The following is a 23,970-nucleotide window of genomic DNA, read 5'->3' as shown; positions in this document are numbered from 1 at the left end:
AAAGAGAAATTTTGAGTGTGAGCCAAGACACAGAAGAAAATATCCCAGAAATGTGCTGGAGAAAGTGTGCATTGAGTATTTATTTGTAATGAAGAGCAGAGATAGAAAGAAAGCAAATGACTTCTCCATCACTTACACCGTGGGGCGAGGATGAACGAGAACTACATGTGGGAAGGGAGGCTTTTGGCCAACTCTTCCACAGTGCAGGGTGAGGTCTATAGGACGCCCCATCTCCCAGGCCATTCCTGATGCAGCAGGAAGCCAAGCAACAAGTGGCCAAAATAGTTCATTTTAGAAGAAGGTAGAGACAAAGTTGTCTTTCTTGAAGCTTAAGACATTACGTAAGCTCTGCTTCTTGATATTACAAATACACGTACCTGGCCAGGCGCAGTGGCTCACGCCTGTAATCCCAGCACTTTGAGAAGCCGAAGTAGGCAGATCACAGGAGGCCACGAGTTCAAGACCAGTCTGGCCCACATGGCAAAACCCTCTCTCCACTAAAAATACGAAAACAATTAGCCGAGTTTGGTGGTGCATGTCCGGAATCCCAGTTACTCAGGAGGCTGAGGCACAAGAATCACTTGAACTCACCAAGTAGAGGTTGCAGGGAGCTGAGATCACGACTCTGTCTCTGAGAGCAAGACTCTGTCAAAAAACAAACAAACAAACAAACAAACAATCACCCGGCAAAACAAAAACAAATACACCTACCTATAAGGTAGAGTTCAACATGAAAGCTAAGGCCCAGGAAAGTTTGATAACTAATCTTCGAAAGATATGTAATTACTACGATTATTGGACATTTCAAAAATGCTGAGAACTGTGCTATCACTTGTTTTACATATATTAAGCCCTTTTAAACCCCCCTGAGGTAGGCATTATTATCACACAAAATGAGATAGTTATGAGAAGCCAGAAAGACAGCCAAGAAGTTAGTGTTCGTCCTCTACATAGCTGCACTGCACTGAGCACCCTACATTTCCCACCCATGGCAGCCTCTCTCCATTCAGTGGTGGATTCTTGACATATGAAATAAATTCTTCCCTAGCTTTTTGTTTCTTGAAAAATATTGCAAGAGATTTCTGTAAACTGACAAAGTCCCAGAAAAAGAAATGTAATAAATGCTAGATAATCTCTATGTTGAGTAACCTCAAGACCAAGAAGCTTGATTCCTCTACATCTGTACTGATAAGATGGCAAGGAGAGGGGAGAATGACAGCAGTGTTTCCTTTTCTTTTTGCTTCCTCCAATCAGATACAGCTGAATCTAGCAATCTTTGTCTGAGGTGCATACCAAGAAGTTGGGAAAGGTTTGGGATAGATCGCAGATGAGTCAGGAACGATTCTATCTCCTATTGCCAGGAAGAAATAGCTGAGCACAGGTGGGCAACCTGAGCCCCATGTAATTCTGTTATAGCTAAGAGGACCCAGAATGTCTGGGTCATCAGCTTATTGACTGCTACCTCTAATGCTAGAAGAAATGAGTGTTTTCTCTATGAAAAAAATTGTTGAAATGCATTTAAAATTTTAATGAAATTCTTCCCCACGCTACCCCCACCCAACTCCTCTTCCAAAGCAAAAGTACCCAAAATATATGGCTTTGTGATACCCTTAGTGTCTCAGTATTTTTATCATATGCCTCAGGCCAAAAGAAATACCTAATAGGCCAGGTGCTGTAGCTCACGCCTATAATCCCAGCCCTTTGGGAGGCCGAAGTGGGCAGATTACTTGAGGTTGGGAGTTTGAGACCAGCCTGCCAACATAGTGAGACCCGTCGCTACCAAAAATACAAAAATTAGCCGGGCCTGGGGGTGCATGCCTGTAATCCCAGCTACTTCACAGGCTGAGGCACAACAATGGCTTGAACCCAAGCGGTGTGGGTTGCAGTGAGTCAAGATCGCGCCACTGCGCTCCAACCTAGATGACAGAGTGAGGCTCTGTCTCAAAAAAAAAAAAAAAAGAAAAAGAGAAAAGAAAAAAGAAATACCTAATAGGTAGGCTTATTAGGTAGTTAGGGCCAATTTAATTTGACAAATACATTCTTATGTCTTATCAATGTAATGGCCATTTGAAAAAAATCAGAAACATAAATAAAAGAAAAAATTATACTGTCATTTTGCTCTTAAAGGGCCTCAATTACTTACTGAGGGGATGTGTGTGCTGGCTGGGGATTGGGCAACTTCTCAAAACTCAGACACCACCACCCTCAGTTTCTGGTTACACATGGATTTTTCTAAGAGTAACTACTTTTTATCAGCAACTGCTTTTATTTCAGCAACAACTGAAAATGCAACCTCGCAAAAATATTACAGGATGATTAGCATGATCTAATTTTAAAACTGAACTATTTTCAGCTTGGAATTTACAAATAACACTGTGATCCCCTGTGAGTTCATTGAGGGTGCTAAGGCACACAGTTTGGGATCTGTGCTGGGAAGTTAAGCTACTGAGGTTGAAGTCTTAGAAGAGTACATGAAGTAGAACTTCCCCATTTTCTCAGTATTTGTTCGTTTTCCCCGGGGAACACATGTTCTAGAGGAGAACACAAAAAGGAAGTAGCAGCCAGATGCTGAGATCCACCAGGTGCTGAGATTCCACCAGGTGCTGAGATTCCACCAGGTGCTGTTTTTAGTCTGATCCTTAGAGAACCATCCCTGCCAGGCTCTCAGACCCACCACTGCTTGCCAATATCTAGCATGGAGTGGTGATTTTTTCATCAGGCTATCTCTTTTTATTCATATAATCCTTTCATTAAAAAAACTCGATGTTGTAGAAAGAGAGCTAGATTTACAGATGATTGATTGGGGTCCTTTTTGTACCACGTCATAAGTAACCTTGGGCAGGTCACTTACTGTTTCCAAACTTTAGTTCTGAGGATAATCCCTTTCCATGTGCAATCCAACATTTTATTTTATTTTGTTTATTTTTTGAGATGGAGTTTCACTCTGGTTGCCCAGGCTGGAGTGCAATGGCGCGATCTTAGCTCACCGCAACCTCCGCCTCCTGGGTTCAAGCGATTCTCCTGCCTCAGCCTCCTAAGTGGCTGGGATTACAGGCATGTGCCACCACACCTGGCTAGTTTTGTATTTTTAGTAGAGACGGGGTTTCTCCATGTTGGTCAGGCTGCTCTCGAACTCCCAACCTCAGGTGATCCACCCGCCTCGGCCTCCTAAAGTGTTGGGATTACAGACAGGAGCCACCGTGCCCGGTCGCAATCCAATATTTTAATTGTAACTATATAACACATTTGAATGAGGCAAAATATCTCTAACTCAATGTGTATAAGAATCATTTCAGGGCCATGGTTAAAACGCAGAAACCTAGGCTCAATTCTCAAATATTCTCATATAGCAGGTCAAGGATGGGACCCAGGAGTCTGCCCTTTTAACACGCAGCCCCCACCCCACAGTGACGTAGACTCAGGGAGGCTAGGAGTTGAAAACATTAGTAAAAGGTATTGTTTATTTAAATAGTTGCATGTATATAATTTCATCTTCTCAACTAACCCTTTAAAGTAGTTGGACTGGCATTATTTTCATTTTACAGAAGAAGAAACTGAGATTGTAAAAGTAGGATGACGGTGGCAGCCCCGGATCTTACATGCAGGTAGGGCATTGGCATGGCAACCTGGCCAGAAAGCTGGAGAACTGGTTTTGCAGACACCATTGCATAGCAGATACACTATTTCACTAAGATTGGATGGAGCTTGAGGCTGCTGATGGCCTCTCCCAAGGTCCCACACCTCCCAAGGTCCTTGGCCCTATTCCATTAAGCGGTTTGCCCAACTTCTCTCAGTCACTGTGAGGCAGAGTTAGAACCAGAGCCAGAACTCCTAGTCTAGTTCTCTAACCATTACTACCACACATTGACACTACGTTTGTTTTTGGAAATACAATATCTGTCTGACTTTATGCTATCTTTTTAGTTAACACTCTGCCTTATTTACCCTTAGTAAATATAGAAAAGTAATGTATTCTTCAAAAGTAAGGTATTTAATCAAGGCTTAGGGAACTTTTTTCCTAAACGTTTACTTTGCCTACCCTAGAAGGGGTCACTAACCAATATTATCGTTATTAAAGTAATAGCATTAATAAAAGACCAACTTTTCTGATCTTTCACTCTGTGCCAGGTAGTATGCTAAACCCCTTTACAAATAGTATGTCTAATCCTTACATCAGCACAATCAGAAAAATGTCATAGCTTCATTTTAAAGATGAGGAACTGAGACTCAGCGAGACCAAATAACTTAAATTCACATGGCTTGCTAACATACATAGAGTCATCATTTAAAACCGGGTCTCTGGGATTCTAACTTCCTGATATTTCCTCTGTATCACTCCACCTCCTTGTGTTAGTAGATATTATTCTAATGATCAGAGCGACTGAACTTGTCTTATATATATATATAACATACCTAATACGTAAATGTCTGTCCAGTAAACTGCATATTCCCTGAGGACAGCATGTCTTATTCATTTTTGGATTTCGCGTACCTAACAAAGTGCCTGGCACATAGCAAATGCTCAATAAGTGTTTAACAAATTTAAAAAAATTTGAGTATACAGATATATCTAATATTTCAAACAAAGCATACTTTAAGACATTTTTAGTTTTTCTCAATCAATACAACTTTGGACGAAATAAAAAAATCTCTGTCAAGCTACAGTTTTCACAAAATATAAAACTTTCTTTGTTTCCTAATAGCTGAGCTACAAGTAACTTTCTCACAGTTGGGGAAAGATCATGAGGTCACTCAGTCCACCCTGGAATGGAATGCCCACTTGTTGCTTGTTCAGGGAACTGATGATGCCAACAATTCTTTGTCTTTGGTATAATCAGACTCTGAAGTGGGTCCAGCCCACTCGGTACAGGCTGCCAATGCAGGCAGCATCACTTCCAGATAATTGCCCTCGGCTCTGCTGACTCGGAAAATCAACTCCCAGTCAGACAGGGGGCCCCTATTCAGATAGGACCAATGTTTCTTAACCTGTTTTTAGGGGTTGGGAGGTGCTGGAGGAGATGCATGAAACACTTTGAAATAAAAGTGGATTCATGTGAACCCTGAAGCCAATGTCAATGAACACCTAAAATAAGATTAAAAGTAAACTATTTTGCAAAACCAAGCATTTTCTTTTCCCACTTTTAAAATATTTTCTCCTGGAAACGATTTGAGTTGGGTAAAGTATAGCTTTCAGTGGCTTATCTAATAGATGGAGAGACATCAGAGTGATTTCTGACACTCCTTATGACCCAAAATATTATTCAGCAGCAGCTTGTCCTGGATATTTGTTCATTCTATTGTTGGCATTGGCAGATCTGGGGAAGTTCGTATTTCCATCGAAGAAAAATACAGATTAAAAGAAAACTACATAGTAAAATTTTATTTCCACTGAGTGAGCTTGACAAGCTATTACAACTTTCACTCCTAAGCTCAATGTATAAGATGTTAGTTATCTAGAGGTTATAAATCACTTCCTACACATTTAAAAGCAGCAATACATGCTGAGTTATGGCTATGAAGAATCTCCCTACAGCTGTTCCAAGAGTCAAGACAGTGCCCTGACCACCATGTTTACAAGCGTTTTTGACTTTGCAGTATCTGCAACTACAGATGGCACACACAAAGTATCCCCAAACACTTTTTGGCAAAACCAGTTTGGAAACCTTTATCTTACTCATGAGGCATGTTTCTGTTATGTAACACAGCACACTGTGAAGAATCACAAGGCCTGGAAGGACTGTACCCTCTCCGGAATTTCTAGATCAGAGGTGAAATAACAAAAGAATATGAACTGATAAGACTATAAAGAGAAAATGTTTTATCAAGTTGTAGTTGAGGGAAATTGTAGTGATCCACCCAAAGGCCTGTTATTTGCTCTGGTAAATATTATCATTTTACTGTTTTACAACTGAAGAAGCCAAGTTTGGGAGAATATAAGTAACTTTCCCAGTAGCACTGCTAGATAATATGACAAAGGTAAGATGACAAAGTCCAATGATCCCATATTCCAATACCACATGGATTCTAACATCCTTTCCTTAACTGAATATATGTGAAAAATACGATTGTTTAGTTATTTCAGATACTATGGGAGGCAACATTAGTGTGAATAATAGAGTGTAAATAAAAGAAACATTTTCTTAAACTTTGATATGTGTTTCCATATCTGTGTTTGAATATGGATGTTGCTGAAATCCTGAAACTTCATAAAACTGCCTCATTCCCCAAAGTCAGGATAGAAATTTAGGTATTTTGATTTCAAAGAAAATCTCATATTTCTTTCCTTTTCAATGGCTTTTGGATTTGGAATTTCCAAGGCACAAAATGAGATTAATGTACTTATGGGGATAAAATAACTGATTGGAAATCAGAATTGTCTGAAACACATGGTTACTGTTTTGCAAAATATAATCTAGGGTTATACACAAGAAAGGTGATAATGTTAACAGAGAAGTTACTAGATCTGAGCTCGTGAAAATGTCATTGGAAAGTTAAAGACAAAATTTATTTTAGATAAGTCTGTATTGTTTATGCATTCACAGGACTAAGTAGGTGATACTTTAGTAACATGCCTTGCTATTTCTAAATCATGGAGAGACAGAGAATGCTTGGAACTAAAAAGGAAGTTGAACTAATTAATCTGCAGTGATGTTTTCAGAATGAAATGTTATATTCTACATTTCGGAAAGAATTACACTTTGCAGCCAGCTAAAGATCTTGGAAAGGAATACAAATATTAAACATCCTGACAAATACGTTCCTATCTACAAGGTATTTAAATTCCTACAGCATATAACAATGGAAAATCTAGATAACTAAAACTGTATTACACGATATGGGGTTGTAGTTTTCATTAAATAATAATACAACATCAAAAATATTAAACTAACAATAAAAGTAGTATATACTTTTAGAAATTAAAAAAATTAAAAAGAAAATTTTAAAATTCAATATACTGGAAGGTAAAGAGCAAAAACAAATATCAAACCATGCCAAACACAGATAAAGATAACACGTTGATATGTTTTCTTCCTATCTTTTTTTCAACTGTAAGGCTTGGGCATTTTTTAATTCATATAATTGAAACCATGCAAATCTGTACACTTGTTTAGAATTCTGTGTGAATCTACCCCATCTTATTTAACCATTCTCCTATAGTCAGACATACAGAATATATTTATTTTCTTCAAATATAAGTAACATTGTTACTACAATTATATTGAAAAAAAGATTGTTTCTAAGAATCTTTTGTTGCTAGCAAAAGATGGTTGCTAGCAAGAAGATCAAACTATATGTCATTGAAAATTTTATTCAACATTACAAACTGTATTTCATTACTTCTATGATGAACTTTTTAAAATATTTTTAAATTTCTGAATCTGTAATGCAACATACAACCAACCCATGCTGTTAAATTTCACTTTTGGCTAGGCAGTAGTTTTCATTGCCTTTGTCTGTGTGAACTCAGTGGGTACACCTGGTAGCAACAACTGGATCACAGTACCCCTCCACATTTTGGTTCACAAACTCTAAAGGGGATCATTTGAAGAAGAAATAACAGTCTTGGCTATTCCCTCAGAAATTTCTATTGACATCCTTCTGGCAAGATCAGGAACACACATTTCAAAATTTACATACTGGGATTTAGCCACTCTCACTGAAAGAAAGACATAACATTTTATCCTTGATAGCACAGGAGACAAAATTATTTAGAGAAATGTGTACACAAACAACTCCAATAAAAGAGTAACACAGAGATTTGGATTCTGAATATAAAGTTGTTTGCTTATATTTTTCGTTTTATACATGCATTAGAAATATAAATAATAAAAATTCATGTCTAAAGAATTCTAAAATAACTAAGTATAAAACAAATATTATAAATAAGAAATTATTGTGTTAAAGTACCGGCAGCTTTAGTTCTTCCTTAGTGATAAATAAAGTTGCATCTTAAAATTGAAGGAGTTAAAAAAATATGACATTCTGACTACTGACTATTTAGGTGAAAGGCATTTGAAAAACAGCAGGTGCAAAAAGATCACTCTGAACTCTGTGCTGTTTCTTAAATGCAGAAGATGAAATTCCCACGTGAAGGATGCAACATCCTTATCCTCAAGGACAAGAAGTCAAGACCAAGAGAATTATATACAGACCTGTTAAAAGAATTCTTATCTTTGAAGCTCCCTACATAATTTAGTTGCGTCTTCACAATTATTCTTTGTCCAATTCAGTATGTAAGTAACTGACACTTAACTGGTTCTTTAGGTCTTCATGTCTTTATGAAGATGCCAGTGCAATATAAACTTGTATTAAATAGATTTGTGTGCTTGTCTTCTATTGATGTATCTTATGTCGATTTAATTTTCAGACTCAGCCAGGATCCTAAGAGGATGGTGGCAAAGTTTTTCCATTTCTACGGTTTCTTGGAATAAAGATGGGAATCTAAAAGACAGGAATGCCTACTTAGGAGGCTGAGGTGGGAGGATCACTTAAGCTTGGGAGATCAAGACCAGTCTGGGCAACAAGGCAAGACCCCATCTCAAACAAGCAAACAAGACTGGGTTGCTCCACTTGCTCTGGAGCCTGAGGAGGTGATCCTGGGAGAACTGACAAAAGCTGGCAGAAGGCAGGAATTCTTAACAAAGTCAGTTATCCTGGGTCTCTGTCTATAGTGTCTGGTTGAGAGAGGAAGACAAAAAAATTTTCCTTATTCCTTCCTTTCCAAATTCAGATTGGCAGAAGAAAAATCAGTTCTTTGAATTGTGACCCTTTTGAATTTGGATCTGGCTACTCCTTGGTCATTGATCCACACTTTCAGGAATGGTCCTTGTTTTCCTTGTTTCTCTTTGGTATTATTTGTTATAAGGAGCAAATTCACAGTAAGATTCTCCTTTTATTTTATGTCTTGAGAGCTCAGCTTTGTGACTAGTGAAAATATTATCTCTGCTCTCTGCCAGGCATTGGGGGTGCAAGTTGTTAAGCTTGCATCAGGCGGCTCAGCTAGCCCACTGGCTAGGTGTCAAAAATACAAAGTGTCTCTTAGTGTGACTGACCATGCCATCTCTCAGGAGAATTTGTCTTAATTGTCTCAACCTTCCATGCCTTGTTAACAATGGAGGGCTTGGCTTTCTCAGGCTATTTTTAGGAGTAACTTTGGATCTTGAGGTGGACTGCATCTTTTGCACCCTCTTTGGAACGCATTCTTGCATTTAAGATTAAAAGACTTCCTGATTTTAAGCCATAAAAAAAGCTTAATAGTTTTTAGTCAAAATTAAAGTAGGTATAATTATTTAGTAGATTTGCTTTTTTTTTTTTTTAACTGAAAGTATTTTTATGGATAGCTCTCATTCTACAAACAAAGAAAAATACCACCAAAACTGTCCTATTGTTACCTATGGGAAGATATGTTTTAAAGCAAGAAAATAAGTGCTTACATAAAGTATTATCTCAGGACAAATAAAAACTAACCTAAATGTTCTTTAAGGTCATGAGATCTGAGATAATCCCTGGTTTAAAAAAAAGCTAGTTTAAGGTTAGTGGTTTAATTAAAGCAGGCATACCTTCAGAACTGTCAACATTAAATATAATGCATACAACTTATTCTACCTGGATTTACTAATAAAAAATCTTACATATGTATGATTGTAAAATTATAAATTCAATATAAGAATAAAATGTACAATAAAAGTAAATTACCTAATGTATGTCGAGCATGACAGTAAAACAGAAAAAGGAAAGGCTGAATGTTTAACTTCGTAGGTGCTTTACTTCAATAGTGTTTAATACTTGCCTAATATATATAGATAAGGATAAAAACAGTCAGTAAAACAGTAAGTTAATGATGATATGTAATGTCTCATGAAGTGTTCACAAACAATTCAAGTATAATTGTTAAAGTAAATTAATAAATGTAAATAGAACAGTTTATAAATAAACTTTTCAACACTGATATGTTTTATAAGCCATGTCTACCTAAACATAGTTTCCAGAATCTTTTCAGTGACTTAAAACCTTAAGTTATATTAACTGAAATGATGGATATTCATGGAATGTCTAGATCATTTCCAAATAAAATATAATACTCAAACATTAATTGCTGAAAATAAGTTTGTCTATGTTTGACTTATTGTTACAGAGGAACAAAAAATATTTGGGTCTATTAATAAACATATCCTGTGCCACATTGACAAATTGTGCTGTAAGACAGCATTTATTTCCATAAATTAAGAAATAATATATTCACTGATTTATGAAAGACAATGCTTGCTTCCGAGTTCTCACTAGAAACTAAAGTCACTAGGAGTTAAGAATCTAATTAATGTATATACTCAAAATTACTAGAAATAATAGGGGAAACAACTTTGTATACAAAGTACACAAGGAAAATAAGATATTTTTGGTAAGAAAAGTTATAAGATATAAAAGATATATTTTTGTTATGGAAAGAGTAATTTTGCTTTAGTTTAGAGGTATTTCAAAGGTTGTTTCAGAAAGAATCAATGAATAAAAGATAAAAACTGAAAGAATACAGAAAGTCAAAAAGAGAACAAAACAGGAAATCTTATATAATCAAGCTGAGTAAATTGAATGAATTTACTACAAGTTTTTTTAGAATAAGCCTTAATATAAGGCGTAAACTGATGTAAAACTAGAATTTGGTTTTCTCTGTTAAAAGAACAAAGTTTACTTGGAGATTAGTCTGACATTGATAAGAAAATTATAAAACCATTTTACCTTTTAAATAATTTGCCTACAAAACAAAGATTTTGTGTTTTTTCAAAATAATTTCTTGTGTTTCATGTTGTCTTTTATAAGGTCTCAACAATTTTAAAAAACTGAGCCCTCTCTGTTAAAGAAGTTAAGCTTTTCCCTACAACCTTTTTTAAGTTTCCATATTTGCCTTTAAAATCTTTTGTTACTCTGGTATGGTTTCACAGTTAATTGTGATCCTCTTTAATCAAGTGTTTAAACATTTTGACACTTTTGACAACTTTCTGAAATCAAATTTTTCTTTTCTTTTTTCTTTTGAGAGGGAGTCTCACTCTATTGCCCAGGCTGGAGTGCAGTGGCACAATCTCAGCTCACTGCAACCTCTGCCTCCAGGTTTAAGCGATTCTCCTGCCCCAGCCTCCCAAGTAGCTGAGATTACAGGTGTCCACCACCACACCCAACTAATTTTTGTATTTTAGTAGAGACGGGGTTTCACCATATTGGCCAGGGTAGTCTCGAACTCCTGACCTCAAGTGACCCACCTGCCTCAGCCTCCCAAAAGTGTTGGGATTACAAGCACGAGCCACTGCACCCGACCAGAAGTGTTCAAAATGGGATCCTGAAATGTCTCAAAAGCATTTATCCTCCTCCTTCTAAAAAGAGAGATCCTAAACTAGGCTTATTTGGTATGCTAAATGTACATGATATGCATTGTTAAATAATAAATTATATTTAACCTTCTTTGAGCTATATTTGTTGTTATTAATATTACTATTTTCAAAATACTCATATTACTAGTTTCCTCTAATATTTGACTACAACTCTCCAAATTAATATTTCCAAATTTCTCCCATCCTTCTGACTTGAAATCACTAAAAAGTTAAAATTGCCCTTTTCCTAAGACCCTGAAAGCTGAAATGGACAACCTGATATAAACTTCAGAGAAATCATTCTATGAGATCATGTGTGAACAACTTTCATGCCTGCTGCTATACAGATCACTTAGAAAGTTCATCAGAACACCCAATGGCATTACCAGAGATATTCAGACTACAAACCAGGAAATTCATCACAATTGCCACTACTTGTCCTCACTCCTCGATCTAAAGATGCTTAGAGCCCAGCATTTAAACATCTTCTCAACTTACTGCCCATTGGACTCAAAAATTGGGTTTACAACTTGCTCCAACTATTACACTTTTCCTTTTTTTCTCCCCCCCAAAGAAATGCCTCCTATATAACACTTGTTTGCTCACATCATCTAGAGGCCTAACTTAGATGGGAGCCCACCTACAACACTGCCTCCTAAAATGAGATACAGCTGCTTAACTGGACTGAACTATTCTCATAACTAAGACTGATCCATTAAGATTTGGGACAATATACTTAGAATTGTTATCTTCTGCTTGCTCCAATTAATGTTCTTCTCTCCCTTTGCAGATATTTTGCTACTCACCTGATTTTTATCTTCACAGCTAGTGATTCAGCTTTTTAATAACTTCTAGGGAAGTTCCTGAGGGAGGAAAATGTAGTTAAAATACTGGCTATTTAAGTTAAAGGCACTGGAAAAACAGTAGGTGTACTCTGATCTTTGTGCTGTTTCTTAAAAGCAGCAGATGAGATTCCCATGTAAAAGATGCAACATCTTTACCCTCAAGTACAAAATCAAGAGCAAGAAGTTTACACATAACGTGATAAACTAACTCTTCTATCTCCCCAAATAATTTATGGTTTCTTCATAACTTACTATTCTTTAAGTGACTGTGTTTCTTCAGGTCTTTGTTTATGATACCTCCAATGCCACCTAAAACTTGTACTAAATAATTTTGCATGCTTTTCTCCTATTGATCTGTCTTATGTCAATTTAATTCTTGGACTCAGCTGGGACCCTAAGAAGACGGAGGTGGAATTTTGCTGCCCCTACAAGATCAATGACGTTTTAGATCCAACAAAGCACAGTGTATTGCCAAATTACTCTTCAAAGGTGTTATATAAATTTACAAACCAGTGAAGTGTGATGGTGGCCAAACAGTTAAAAATTTTTAAATTATATTAAAATATTTTAAAATTCTATATTACATATAGAATACATTAGGAAATGAAAATAGGGTAATATAAAATACAAAAACTTATTAAAGCATTCATATTATGAAAGATTACTTAAATATAAATTTACACACATCTTTCACCTTGTGCGAATTAGGTGCATAAGAAATATTTGTTGATGATAATGTGCTTCTTAATGCTATAGCAGCAGTGTTAAAGTATAATATTATTGAGGTAATAGTTAAACATGACATATTTTGACATTAAAATAGTCTGCCTTTTGGCCAGGTACGGTGGCTCATGCCTGTAACCCCAACACACTGGGAGGCCAAGCTGGGCAGATCATTTGAGGTCAGGTGTTTGAGACCAGTCTGACCAACATGGTGAAACCCTGTCTCTACTAAAAATACAAAAAGGTTAGCTAGGTGTGGTGGTACACGCCTGTAGTCCCAGCTACTCGGGAGGCTGAGGAAGGAGAATAGCTTGAACTCGGGAGGCAGAGGTTACGTGGGCCAAGATTGCGCCACTGCACTCCATCCTGGGCGACAGAGACTCCGTCTCAAAACAAAAACCAACCAACCAACAAACAAAAAACAGTCTGCCTTTTAAAAGGTATTTATAGTAAAGAAGAACTTACAACAGATTCACCCTCACACCCTTCACAACTAATACGTCATAGTTTTTCTAAAACTGTGTTTCTTTAATTGTCAGAATAACAGCTGGATTTAAATTAAGATGAAGCAAGATCTGGAGGTTCTAGAGAATATAATAATAAAAATATAGAATAAAATAATTTAAGCTTTCATTTATTAAGTATCTATAGAATCAGGCCAAATACACACATCGTATCAAATAAAAATTTCATGCAGTAGGTATTATTATCCCTAGTTAACAGAAGATGAAACTGAATCTCAGGCCAAGTATTTAGAGCGAAATCACAGTGGCAGTCAATGGCAGAGAGAATTCAAACTTAGGTCGCTCTAACTTTGAAGCATTTTATAGTTTATTTTAATCATTACATTCCCAATTTGTAACTAAATACTAACTCTCCTCTGTACCCAAGCAAAATTCTGATCTCCAAATTACAGACACAAGACCTAAAGAAAATACTTCCAATATGTAAGACAAATGATTCATATCCCTTATAAACAAATCGCTCCCACAGACAAGGCTAATGATAGTCACAGGTATGACCAGGCAAGTCTAGGAACATAAATACAAATTGCTAACAAATAGTTAAGTAAATATTTAAAACATTTTATCTTACTAGTGACTGGAGAATGGCAAATTGAAGTAAGATACCATTTTTATTTATGAGACAAAAATTCAAAACATCACAATGGAGGCCAGGATTTGTGAATTAGTACCTACAAAAATATGTATTACTATTTTTGGGACTATAAAACAGTACCTATTTTAAAAAGTCAAGATACAAATACCTTTTGGCCTATTGGGACTATTTCTTGGTATGTATCCTATAGAAATATTAACTCAAGTGGGCCAGGATGTATGTCTGACAATTTTTTTTTTTTTTTTTTTTTTTGAGACGGAGTCTGGCTCTGTCGCCCAGGCTGGAGTGCAGTGGCGCTATGTGGGCTCACTGCAAGCTCCGCCTCCCGGGTTCACGCCATTCTCCTGCCTCAGCCTCCCTAGGGCTGGGACTACAGGCGCCCACCATCACGTGGTCCAGCTAATTTTTTGTATTTTTTAGTGGAGAGGGGGTTTCACCATGTTAGCCAGGATCGTCTCGATCTCCTGACCTCGTGATCTGCCTGCCTCGGCCCTCCAAAGTGCTGGGATTACAGGCGTGAGCCTCCGCGCCCGGTTTTTTTTTTTTTGAGACAAAGTCTTGTTCTGTCGCCAAGGCTGGGGTGCAGAGGCATGATCTTGGCTAACTGCAACCTCCACCTCCCAGGTACAAGCAATTCTTGTGCCTCCCGAGTAGCTGGGATTGCAGGCATATGACACAACACCCAGCTAATTTTTGTGTTTTTAGTAAAGTAGGGGTTTCGCCATGTTCGCCAGGCTGGTCTGGAACTCCTGGCCTCAGAGGGGTGATCCACTTCTGTCGGCCTCCCAAAGTGCTGGGATTACAGGTATGAGCCACTGTGCCCAGCCATATGTTCGAGAATATTCTTAACAGCAGTGTTGAAATTATAAAAGGACAAATTAAATCAGTTGGGGACAGATTAAATAAATTGTGGCACATTCATTAGAATATAATTCACACTTTTAAAATAATGAAGTAGATATACAAGTAGTGTAAGGATATCTGGATAAAAAAGCAAGTTGCAGAATAATGTGTTAGTTATGATACAATATGGTTAAAAAAATAATGTATGTCTGTATTTTACAACAAAAGGTATAGCAGGATAGAAACTGAATTGTTAAAAATGGTCACATCTGGCTAGGTGTGGTGGCTGATGCTTGTAATCCTCGCACTTTGGGAGGCTGAGGCGGGATGATCACTTGAGCTCAGGAGTTCAGGACCAGCCTGGGCAACATGGTGAGACCCTGTCTTTATTTTTAAAATAAAACAAACAAAAAAAAAAATTAAAGAAAAAGAAAAAAAAAGGTTACATCTAAGGAGGGAAAGTTGCAGGGAAAAGTAAAGAAACATCCTAATTTTGGTAAAATTTACTAATTTTCAACTATTATCATCATCATAAAAATATTTTTAAGTAAAAAAGATAAACTTTTATTATTTTATTTTTTATCGTACATTTTTTTGAGACAGGGTCTTGCTCTGTTACCCATGTTGGAATGCAGTGGCACTAACTCAGCTCACTGCAGGCTTGACCACCAGGGCTCAAGTGATATTCTTGCATCACCCTCGTGAGTATCTAGGACTATAGGCAGATGCCACCGTGTCTCAATAATTTTCGCTTTTTTTGTGTGTGTGTGGAGACTGTATTTCTCCATGTTGCTCAGGCTGGTCTTGAACTCCTGGGCTCAAGCGACCGGCCTATCTCTCTCTCCCAAAGTGCTGGGGTTACAGGCATAAGTCACCACACCCGGCCTGAGAGAAACATGTTTAAAAGTGAGAGAAGTACATTCCTAAACGTGTTGCATGGATAGAAATTGATTTGAGAAAAATCTCAAGGAGATCAAGTTAAGGAGACAGAGTTGCAAACCATTTAGTCCGACTGTCTCACAGTTAAAATTCCTCCAATTTGAAGATGCTATCTTCTGTTACCTGACTTTCTCATTGAAATTATTGGAGCGTAATTTATATACAATAAATTTCAATCAGTTTGAAGAGTACAATAAGTTTTTACAAATGACAGAAACACTACTATACATTTAGTTTTAAGGCTTCTGTGTCACTCTTGCTATTATTTCAGGCATATTTACACTTTAACAGAATTCTGTTCACATCCTTTAAACCAAAGGGATAAAACTCTTGTTAGGATTCTTCTACTGAAGCACTTTATGTCAGGACAAACTATCCATGTGCCATAGCCCAGGCCACTCATGAAAGCAAGATACAAATAAGTATCTGAGATCTCTAGGGTCTAGACGAGTACTCAGATTCTAGAAGATAAATTACCCACTGGAATTCCCATTCATTTCCTATTTGTTCCCAATTCACTTGCCCCTGTCAATTCTCTATGCCCCAGCTTCTCAGTTCAGTAGCCTCAGTTTGATAGTTCACTTTTTGCTCCCTTTGATTTTGGGTAACCTGTGAACCCTCCCCCTATTTGCTGTTTTCACCTTGGCTGGCTTCTACAGTATTTGCTCACTTCATTCACAGGTGCATCTTCTACCCCCACCTAGCCACTTGGAATAAACTGTCTAACCCCCAGCATGAACACTTAGAACTTAGCTCAATTTTTTAAGGATAAAAAATATTTAGGGACTTTTCCCTGTCAACTCACATCATACTGTGAAGAACTCTTCTGTGTTCATGGCTAAAGCTGATCCTCTGTTCTTCCTTTTACATCTTTTAATTTTATATTTGGTTTGCTCTTAATACTAACTAGGCTCTTTGACCCAATCTCTAACTGAGCAATCTTTAAACTTAAATTCATATTTGGGGGTAGAGATATATTATTATTATCATTTCTTAAACAGGGTCTCACTCTGTTGCCTGGGCTGGAGTACAGTCGTGAGATCCTGGCTCAGTATAGCCTTGACCTCCCAGGCTCAAGCAATCCTCCAGCCTTAGCCTCTCAAGTAGCCAGGTGTGGTGTTTCACGCCTGTAGTTACCCAGTTAATTTTTTTGTATTTTTTGTAGACAGGGTTTTGCCATATTGGCTAGGCTGGTCTCGAACTTCTGGGCTCAAGTGTTCTGTCCGCCTCAGCCTCCCAAAGTGTAGGGATTACAGATGTGAGCCATGGCACCTGGCCTAGGAAATGACATTATAAACATCTATTTCAGTTGACCTTTTTTTCCCAAGCAGCCTGCATTACTTTTGCAACTTACTGTATTATGAAAAATCACTTTAAGACAAGAAGAGTAAGATGGAAAGTCACAGCTATTTCAAGGGAATCATTTGCCAGATCTTGACTTCATCTTCATGTGAACTGTTTCCCAAGAGATTTTTACCATGGCTCATCTCCCTCATTACAAAAGAAAGGCAAATTTCTCAATCATCCTGAACTTTACTATAATGCTTCAAGTATAAACACCTCCAGCATACAAAACGAAAGGAAAATCTGAAGTAGTAAAGTTGGCATTGAGAAAGTGGATTATTCTAATGACAGGGTAACAATAATCTTTGCAAGTGAGGGGTTTTCCCATTCTTTTTTTTTGAAACAGAGTCTCGCTCTGTCACCCAGGCTGGAGTGCAGTGGCACAATCTCAGCTCAATGCAACTTCCACCTCCTGGGTTCAAGGGAGCACACCTGACTAATTTTTGTATTTTTAGTAGAGACGGGGTTTCATCATGTTGGCCAGGCTGGTCTCAAACACCTGACCTCAAGTGATCTGCCCACCTTAGCCTCCCAAGGTGCTGGGATTACAGGCATAAGCCACCATGTCCAGCTGGGTTTTCCAATTCTTTGCTTTCAGCAGAACTGGAGGAGGACATAATCTATTATGTCAGCTGACATATATTAAAAATAACTCTTTTTCCTTTTCTTAAAACTACATGTTAGAGTTGTGAGAAAAAAATAACTTAAGTCATTATGTGGGTTTTCTTTTTGAGGCATAACTTGGAAAGACTTCAAAATGACATAGCTACAGTAAAACTTTTTACATTTGCATCTACTTATTTATGTAAGCACAGTTTCTCAGGATGTAAAATATGCATATTAAAAAGTAAGAATGGAATTTATGCTGAAACTTGTCTCATTCTAGCAGCTAGTAATATTCATCAAGGTAAAATTATCCTAATTTGAAATTTAAAAAAATAGATCCACCCATCTCCTTAAGGGTGAAATTCCAATAAAAATTTAGCTTTTGTTTCTAATAATTGCATACATTTTATATACTATACTTCTCTTATGTACCAATGTATTATTTCATTGAAAACTCAAGAAAGAAACTTTAACACTCAGAGCTTTAGGATCACAAAATGTCATTTTGTAATTCAATTAATATGGATATTATTGTTACAGAAAAGTATGATAGGGTGATCAAAATAACATTTTCAAGCTTAAAAACTACATTAAGATAACAGTATAAAGGGAGAGTAGAATGAAAATCTGAGCTCAAAGAGAAGGAATTATGTGGTAATTACGACTGTTAAAGGGGAAATTGTTCATTCATATAAAAACACTTTTATTATGGAAAATTTCAAACATATACAAAAATAGAGAATGATATAGTAAACCCCTACCACCTGGCTTTAACAATTACTAGTATTTTGCCAATATTATTTCATCTATTCCTCCTTTGTTTTTTTGGCTGAAGTTTTAAAGGCAAATTTTAGATATCTGTTTATAATAAATCATGTATTTGTAAAGCAAATTACGACAGGTATTAATTTAGTATTGTACTTTGAGTTAATTAGAAACATTACAAAAGAGTAATATTTTTTAAAGTCCTTTTTTTTTTGAGACAGGGTCTCACTCTGTTACCCAGGCTGGAGTGCAGTGGTGCCATTTTAGCTCATTGAAATCTCTGCCTCCTGGGTTCAAGCAATTCTCCCACCCTAGCCTCCTGAGTAGCTGGGACTACAGTGCGCCTGGCTAATTTTTTGTAGTTTTTATTGAGACGGGGTTTCACCATGTTGGCCAGGCTGGTGTCAAACTCCTGACCTCAGGTGATCCACCTGCCTTGACTCCCAAAGTGCTGGGATTACAGGCGTGAGCCACCACACCCAGCCTAATGTCAAGATTTTTAAATGTCAATATTTAAAATATATAATATACAAAATTTACAATATACAATAATTAGACTATTTTGTTGATTCTAAGAAGGACATTAGTTAAAAAGGATAAGCATGACACATTGCTCTTCTTAAATTATTTTGCTTTTAAAAATACATATTTTGTTTTGGACATAAGTATAAATTATAACAAGAGAAGAATATAATATTTTGCAGCTTTAGATGCCTTGTGACATCATTATAGTCTGTCCCTTCTTTACAATTCCAAAATACAAGAATTCTGAACACTAAATTTTTCGTAAATTTAGTGTATGCTTATTGGGCAGCAGAATCCACCAGAAATGATGTGAAGTTAATTCACTTACTGTGAATATATTTTTTATTGCAAATATATTCACTATGTTTGACTAGAGAGTGCTGCCTCAGACCCTGATGGAGTATTACATGCATGATGAAAGGTAGCATATGTTTTTTAAAATGTCTGAAACATTTTTAACATGTGACCTCAAGGGTTTCAGGTAAGATGTTCTCACTTGTAAGTGGGAGCTAAACTATGAGGATGCAACGGCATAAAAATGATATAATGGACTTTGGGAACTTTGGGGGAGGGCGGAAAGGGGATGAGGGACAAAAGACTACACATTGAGTACAGTGTACAATGCCTGGGTGAAGGTGCACCAAAATCTCAGAAATCACCATGAAAGAACTTATCCAGGTGACCAAAAACCACCTGTTCCCCCAAAACTATTGAATTTAAAAAAAATTTTGGCCGGTCATGGTGGCTCACATTTGTAATCCCAACACTTTGGGTGGCCGAGGTGGGCGGATCACAAAGTCAGGAGTTCGAGACCAGCCTGGCCAATATGGTGAAACCCCATCTCTACTAAAAATACAAAAATTAGCTGGGTGCGGTGGTGGGTGCCTGTCATCCCAGCTACTCGGAAAGCTGACAGGAGAATTGTTTGATCCTGGAAGGCGGAGGTTGCAGTGAGTTGAGATCGTGCCACTGCACTCCAGCCTGGGCAACAGGGCAAGACTCTATCTCAAAAACAAAAAGCAAACAAACAAAATTTATTTTTTAAAGTTTCAGGTAACAGGTTGTGAACCTGTAGTCATATATTTAATTTAGCTGTAAAAAATTGACATGGTATATTTTCAAACCATTTATTGCATTATTTACTTTGCAGTTGGCAGTCTGCTCTCTGTTGAGTTAACGAAATGGAATATAGTATAAAGCAAATAAGCACCATATTCACATAGCCGAGGGCCACAAAAGCAGAAAGAACTATGCTTATAAGTAAAAATACTAGGATCTTTAAATGTAACTCAGCTAACACATGACAACTTTTTTTTTTTTTTTGGTATTAAACTTATTTTGTCTAAAATATAATCAAATGCTAAAAGCCTGTATTATTATTAGAACCATTTCCATCTAGAAATAGCAACTGATTGGTGAAATCACTAAAGAAACTCCATGCTGGAAATCTTAACCATTTGAGTTATTTCTTAAACTCCTCTTTGCTTCAAATACCTCATACTTCCCAAGCCCTACAGTCCCTCCTTCAAATAATATAAATGGGACCTTTATGGCTTAAGTAAACAATGAAACACGCTTTGTCTTTTAGAAAAACGTTCTGCAGAAATTTTCCAAAATAGAAATAGTATGCCTTCTTCACATTTTGACTGTGGCAAATGTTCTATTTGTACAATCTAAAAAAAGTTTCAATTGTTCAGTGTTATATCTGACAATCTCCAAGAACCAAAACAATAGTGGGTGTCAAAAATAGGCTGGGCACAGTGGCCCACACCTGTAATCCCAGCACTTTGGGAGGCCAAGGCAGGGGGATCACCTGAGGTTAGGAGTTCAAGACCAGCCTGGCCAACATGGCGAAATCCCGTGTCTACTAAAAATACAAAAATTAGCCAGGTGTGGTGGCAGGCACCTGTAGTTCCATCTACTTGGGAGGCTGAGGTAGGAGAATTGTTTGAACCTAGGAGGCAGAGGTTGTTGCAGTGAGCCAAGATAGTGTCACTGCACTTCAGCCTGGGCAACAGGGCAAGATGTCATCTCAACAACAACAACAACAAAAAGTAATAAAATAAAATAAATAAAGCCACAGCAGTAAGCATGTGAATAACAAAAGAATCTTAAAATTTGTTAGGCCAGGCGTGATGGCTCACGCCTGCAATCCCAGCACTTTGGAAGGCTGAGGCGGGTGGATTGCTCGATTTCAGGAGTTTGAGACCAGCCTCGGCAACAGAGCAAAACCTCGTCTCTACTAAAAAAAGCTAGTTGTGGTGGTGCATGCCTGTGGTCTCAGCTACTCTGGAGGCTGAGGTTGGAGAACTGCTTGAGCCAGGGGAGGTCAGGCCTGCAGTGAGCAGTGATTGTGCCACTGCACTCCAGCCTGGGGGACAGAGTGAGCCTGTCTCCAAAATAAATAAATACATAAAAATAAAATAAAATTTGCTTAACAAAGAGCATAACACTAAAAAATAGCAAAAATTAAAGTATTATTTAAGCCAGCTTATTGGATTTATGCTTTTTCTTAGGTGTTCAAAAATCAATTCTAGTTCTTAATAAGAATTACCTAAGTTATGGAGTTGTATTTACTAAGATATCTAAAATTAAAATAACATCATCAGGATGCTAATCAAAAGTTGTAAATTCTAAGATCAGTGAAAAATGTGAACCATAAGGTTTTATACTTTCTTCTAGTCTGGCAGGAGGTTTGGTTATTATTTTATTATAATTCATTTCTAGTCTCAGAACTGTTGTGTTAACTGAATAGTCACAGGACTAGGAAGAAGGGAAGATACTTTTTCCCTCCTCTTTCTCTAGCCTAATATTCTGGCTAATTTTTAAGTGATTTTTCTATTAATCACATGCCTACTGCTGTGATTTTACTTTTCACTGGACTATACTGCCTCCAGCCCTACTTCAGAGTGATCACTCTATCCCCTTATCCTCACCATTTAACAATCTCTCCCCAACATTTGTCCCTCATCTGTGGCAGTGCAAGAACCATGGCAGTCAGAGGTACCAGGGTAGTTGCAGTAGCAGCCACCGATTTAAAATAAAAAGCAGTGGAGAAGCAGACCACAAACCAGCACCAAGTCAACCAACAGGCATAACCAAACTTCTCTTGACTGCTGTCTAATGTTCACTGTCCCTTGACCCCATCTTGTCCTTTTTTTTTTTTTTTTTTTTTTTTTTGAGACAGAGTCTCGCTCTGTCGCCCAGGCTGGAGTGCAGTGGCCGGATCTCAGCTCACTACAAGCTCCGCCTCCCGGGTTTACGCCATTCTCCTGCCTCAGCCTCCCGAGTAGCTGGGACTACAGGCGCCCGCCACCTCGCCCGGCTGGTTTTTTTTACTTTTTTTTTTTTTAGTAGAGACGGGGTTTCACCGGGTTAGCCAGGATGGTCTCGATCTCCTGACCTCGTGATCCGCCCGTCTCGGCCTCCCAAAGTGCTGGGATTACAGGCTTGAGCCACCGCACCCGGCCGACCCCATCTTGTCCTAAAACATACACTCTGAAAAAGGCATGTAAAGAGTCAGCTCTGGGAGTTCCAACAGTAGTGAAAAGTAGTAACATAACATCATCATCAAGGAAGATATCATAACTGCTAGATATTTATGCTTAAAACAGTATCTTGTAGCATTATACAGGTTCATATATATAAGATCATTTCCCATGCTCAACAATTTTCTAAGGCAGGTAAATCCGGGGAGGAAAAGTAGAGAAACTGAGATATGCAGTGATTTGTCCAAGTATACATGACTAGGTGCATATGGCACTGATGTTTTCAGAGTATAGTGGTTTAGAGTGTACTGGGGGTCCAGACTTTAAAGGTTGGAATCTTGACTTCACCATTTCTGAACTGTGTGATCTTGAGTAAGTGATTTAATCTCCTTACACTAGATTTTCACTGGGTTGTGTCAGGGATTAAATATATTAATATACATAAAGCACTCTGGGATAGTGGTCAAGCAAAGTGTGTGCTTCTATTCACTTCCCAGGAAATAGCATTTTCTAATCCCTTGATTTGTTTAAGTAAAAAGAAAAGTCAACATTTTTGCTTCTGGCTTATACTGCTTGTCCAATCTTTAGATAAATAGCCAGGTAAGATTCTAAAAGAAGCAACTAGTCTGGGAGAAGCAACTATCCTAGGAAGGCACTAAATATAGAAGGTAAAAAAAGTAATCACTCACCAGTAATAAGCTCAGAAGGCAAAAATCCACCTGCTCTCAGAATGTAAATGAGAAGCCTGGTCGCTCTCTGAGCTGTTCAGGCTGCACCCTCTCATTCTGCATTAAGTAGTAATCCACCCATCCTTTAAAAACTACTGTTAACACTCTATTATCTGAAGGTAACTCAAGAATTAGATCCTCCTTGGCTTCGTTTATGTCCAATGATATACAAACATGATTTGTTATTATTAGGAATAAAATATATTTTATAATAAAAATATTTCCTTGGTGGTGTGAGGCTTACATGGATTAATATGTATAATGCTCTTAGAAGTGTTTGATGAGTATTCCAGAAGTGTTAATTATTAGTATGTGCCCTCTTCCTTATTTTCACCCACTGACCCCTGACAATCATGCCAGTCACACACTCAACCCTGCTTTTGGCTGTTTTCACTAAATTAACATAATACCTCTGGGACAACAATCTCAAGATGTAGTTCACTGTTCTAACTTCCACATTATCCGAGGTCTCATTAAAGGTTCATCTAGGGAAGAAGCCTGTGGGGCATTTGAGATATCTGGAAGTGGCTAGGTGTCCTTGCTGTAAACCCAGTCTGTGTCCTCGGGTAGAGCCCTCCCCCATTTCAGTGAGGAGCGGAGTCCTTGCTGAGGGCTTTAGGAATGGACTGTTGTGAGCTTTCCTTCTCACTCCCGTTCCCATCCAGCCCCTTGTGCTCCCATTACC

General features: G+C 37.6%; 1 long non-coding RNA gene across 6 annotated transcripts in view; it reads right to left on the bottom strand.

The window, feature by feature from the left end:
• Positions 1-23,970, bottom strand: part of LOC139355621 (uncharacterized) — a 77,012-nt gene that overhangs the window by 27,132 nt on the left and 25,910 nt on the right. For 4 of the 6 annotated variants that reach the window (XR_011606392.1, XR_011606394.1, XR_011606395.1 and 1 more), the window contains 3 exons: positions 12,167-12,223; positions 592-645; positions 378-497 (listed from right to left, as the gene is read on the bottom strand). This is a non-coding gene — a long non-coding RNA (uncharacterized lncRNA). The remainder of the gene's footprint in view (positions 1-377; positions 498-591; positions 646-12,166; positions 12,224-23,970) is intronic. The other 2 variants (XR_011606393.1, XR_011606397.1) reach the window with 1 other exon arrangement.

The sequence above is a fragment of the Macaca nemestrina genome, chromosome 8, assembly GCF_043159975.1.
Source record: "Macaca nemestrina isolate mMacNem1 chromosome 8, mMacNem.hap1, whole genome shotgun sequence".
Lineage (NCBI taxonomy): Eukaryota > Metazoa > Chordata > Mammalia > Primates > Cercopithecidae > Macaca > Macaca nemestrina.
This window is presented reverse-complemented; position numbering and strand designations above follow the sequence as displayed.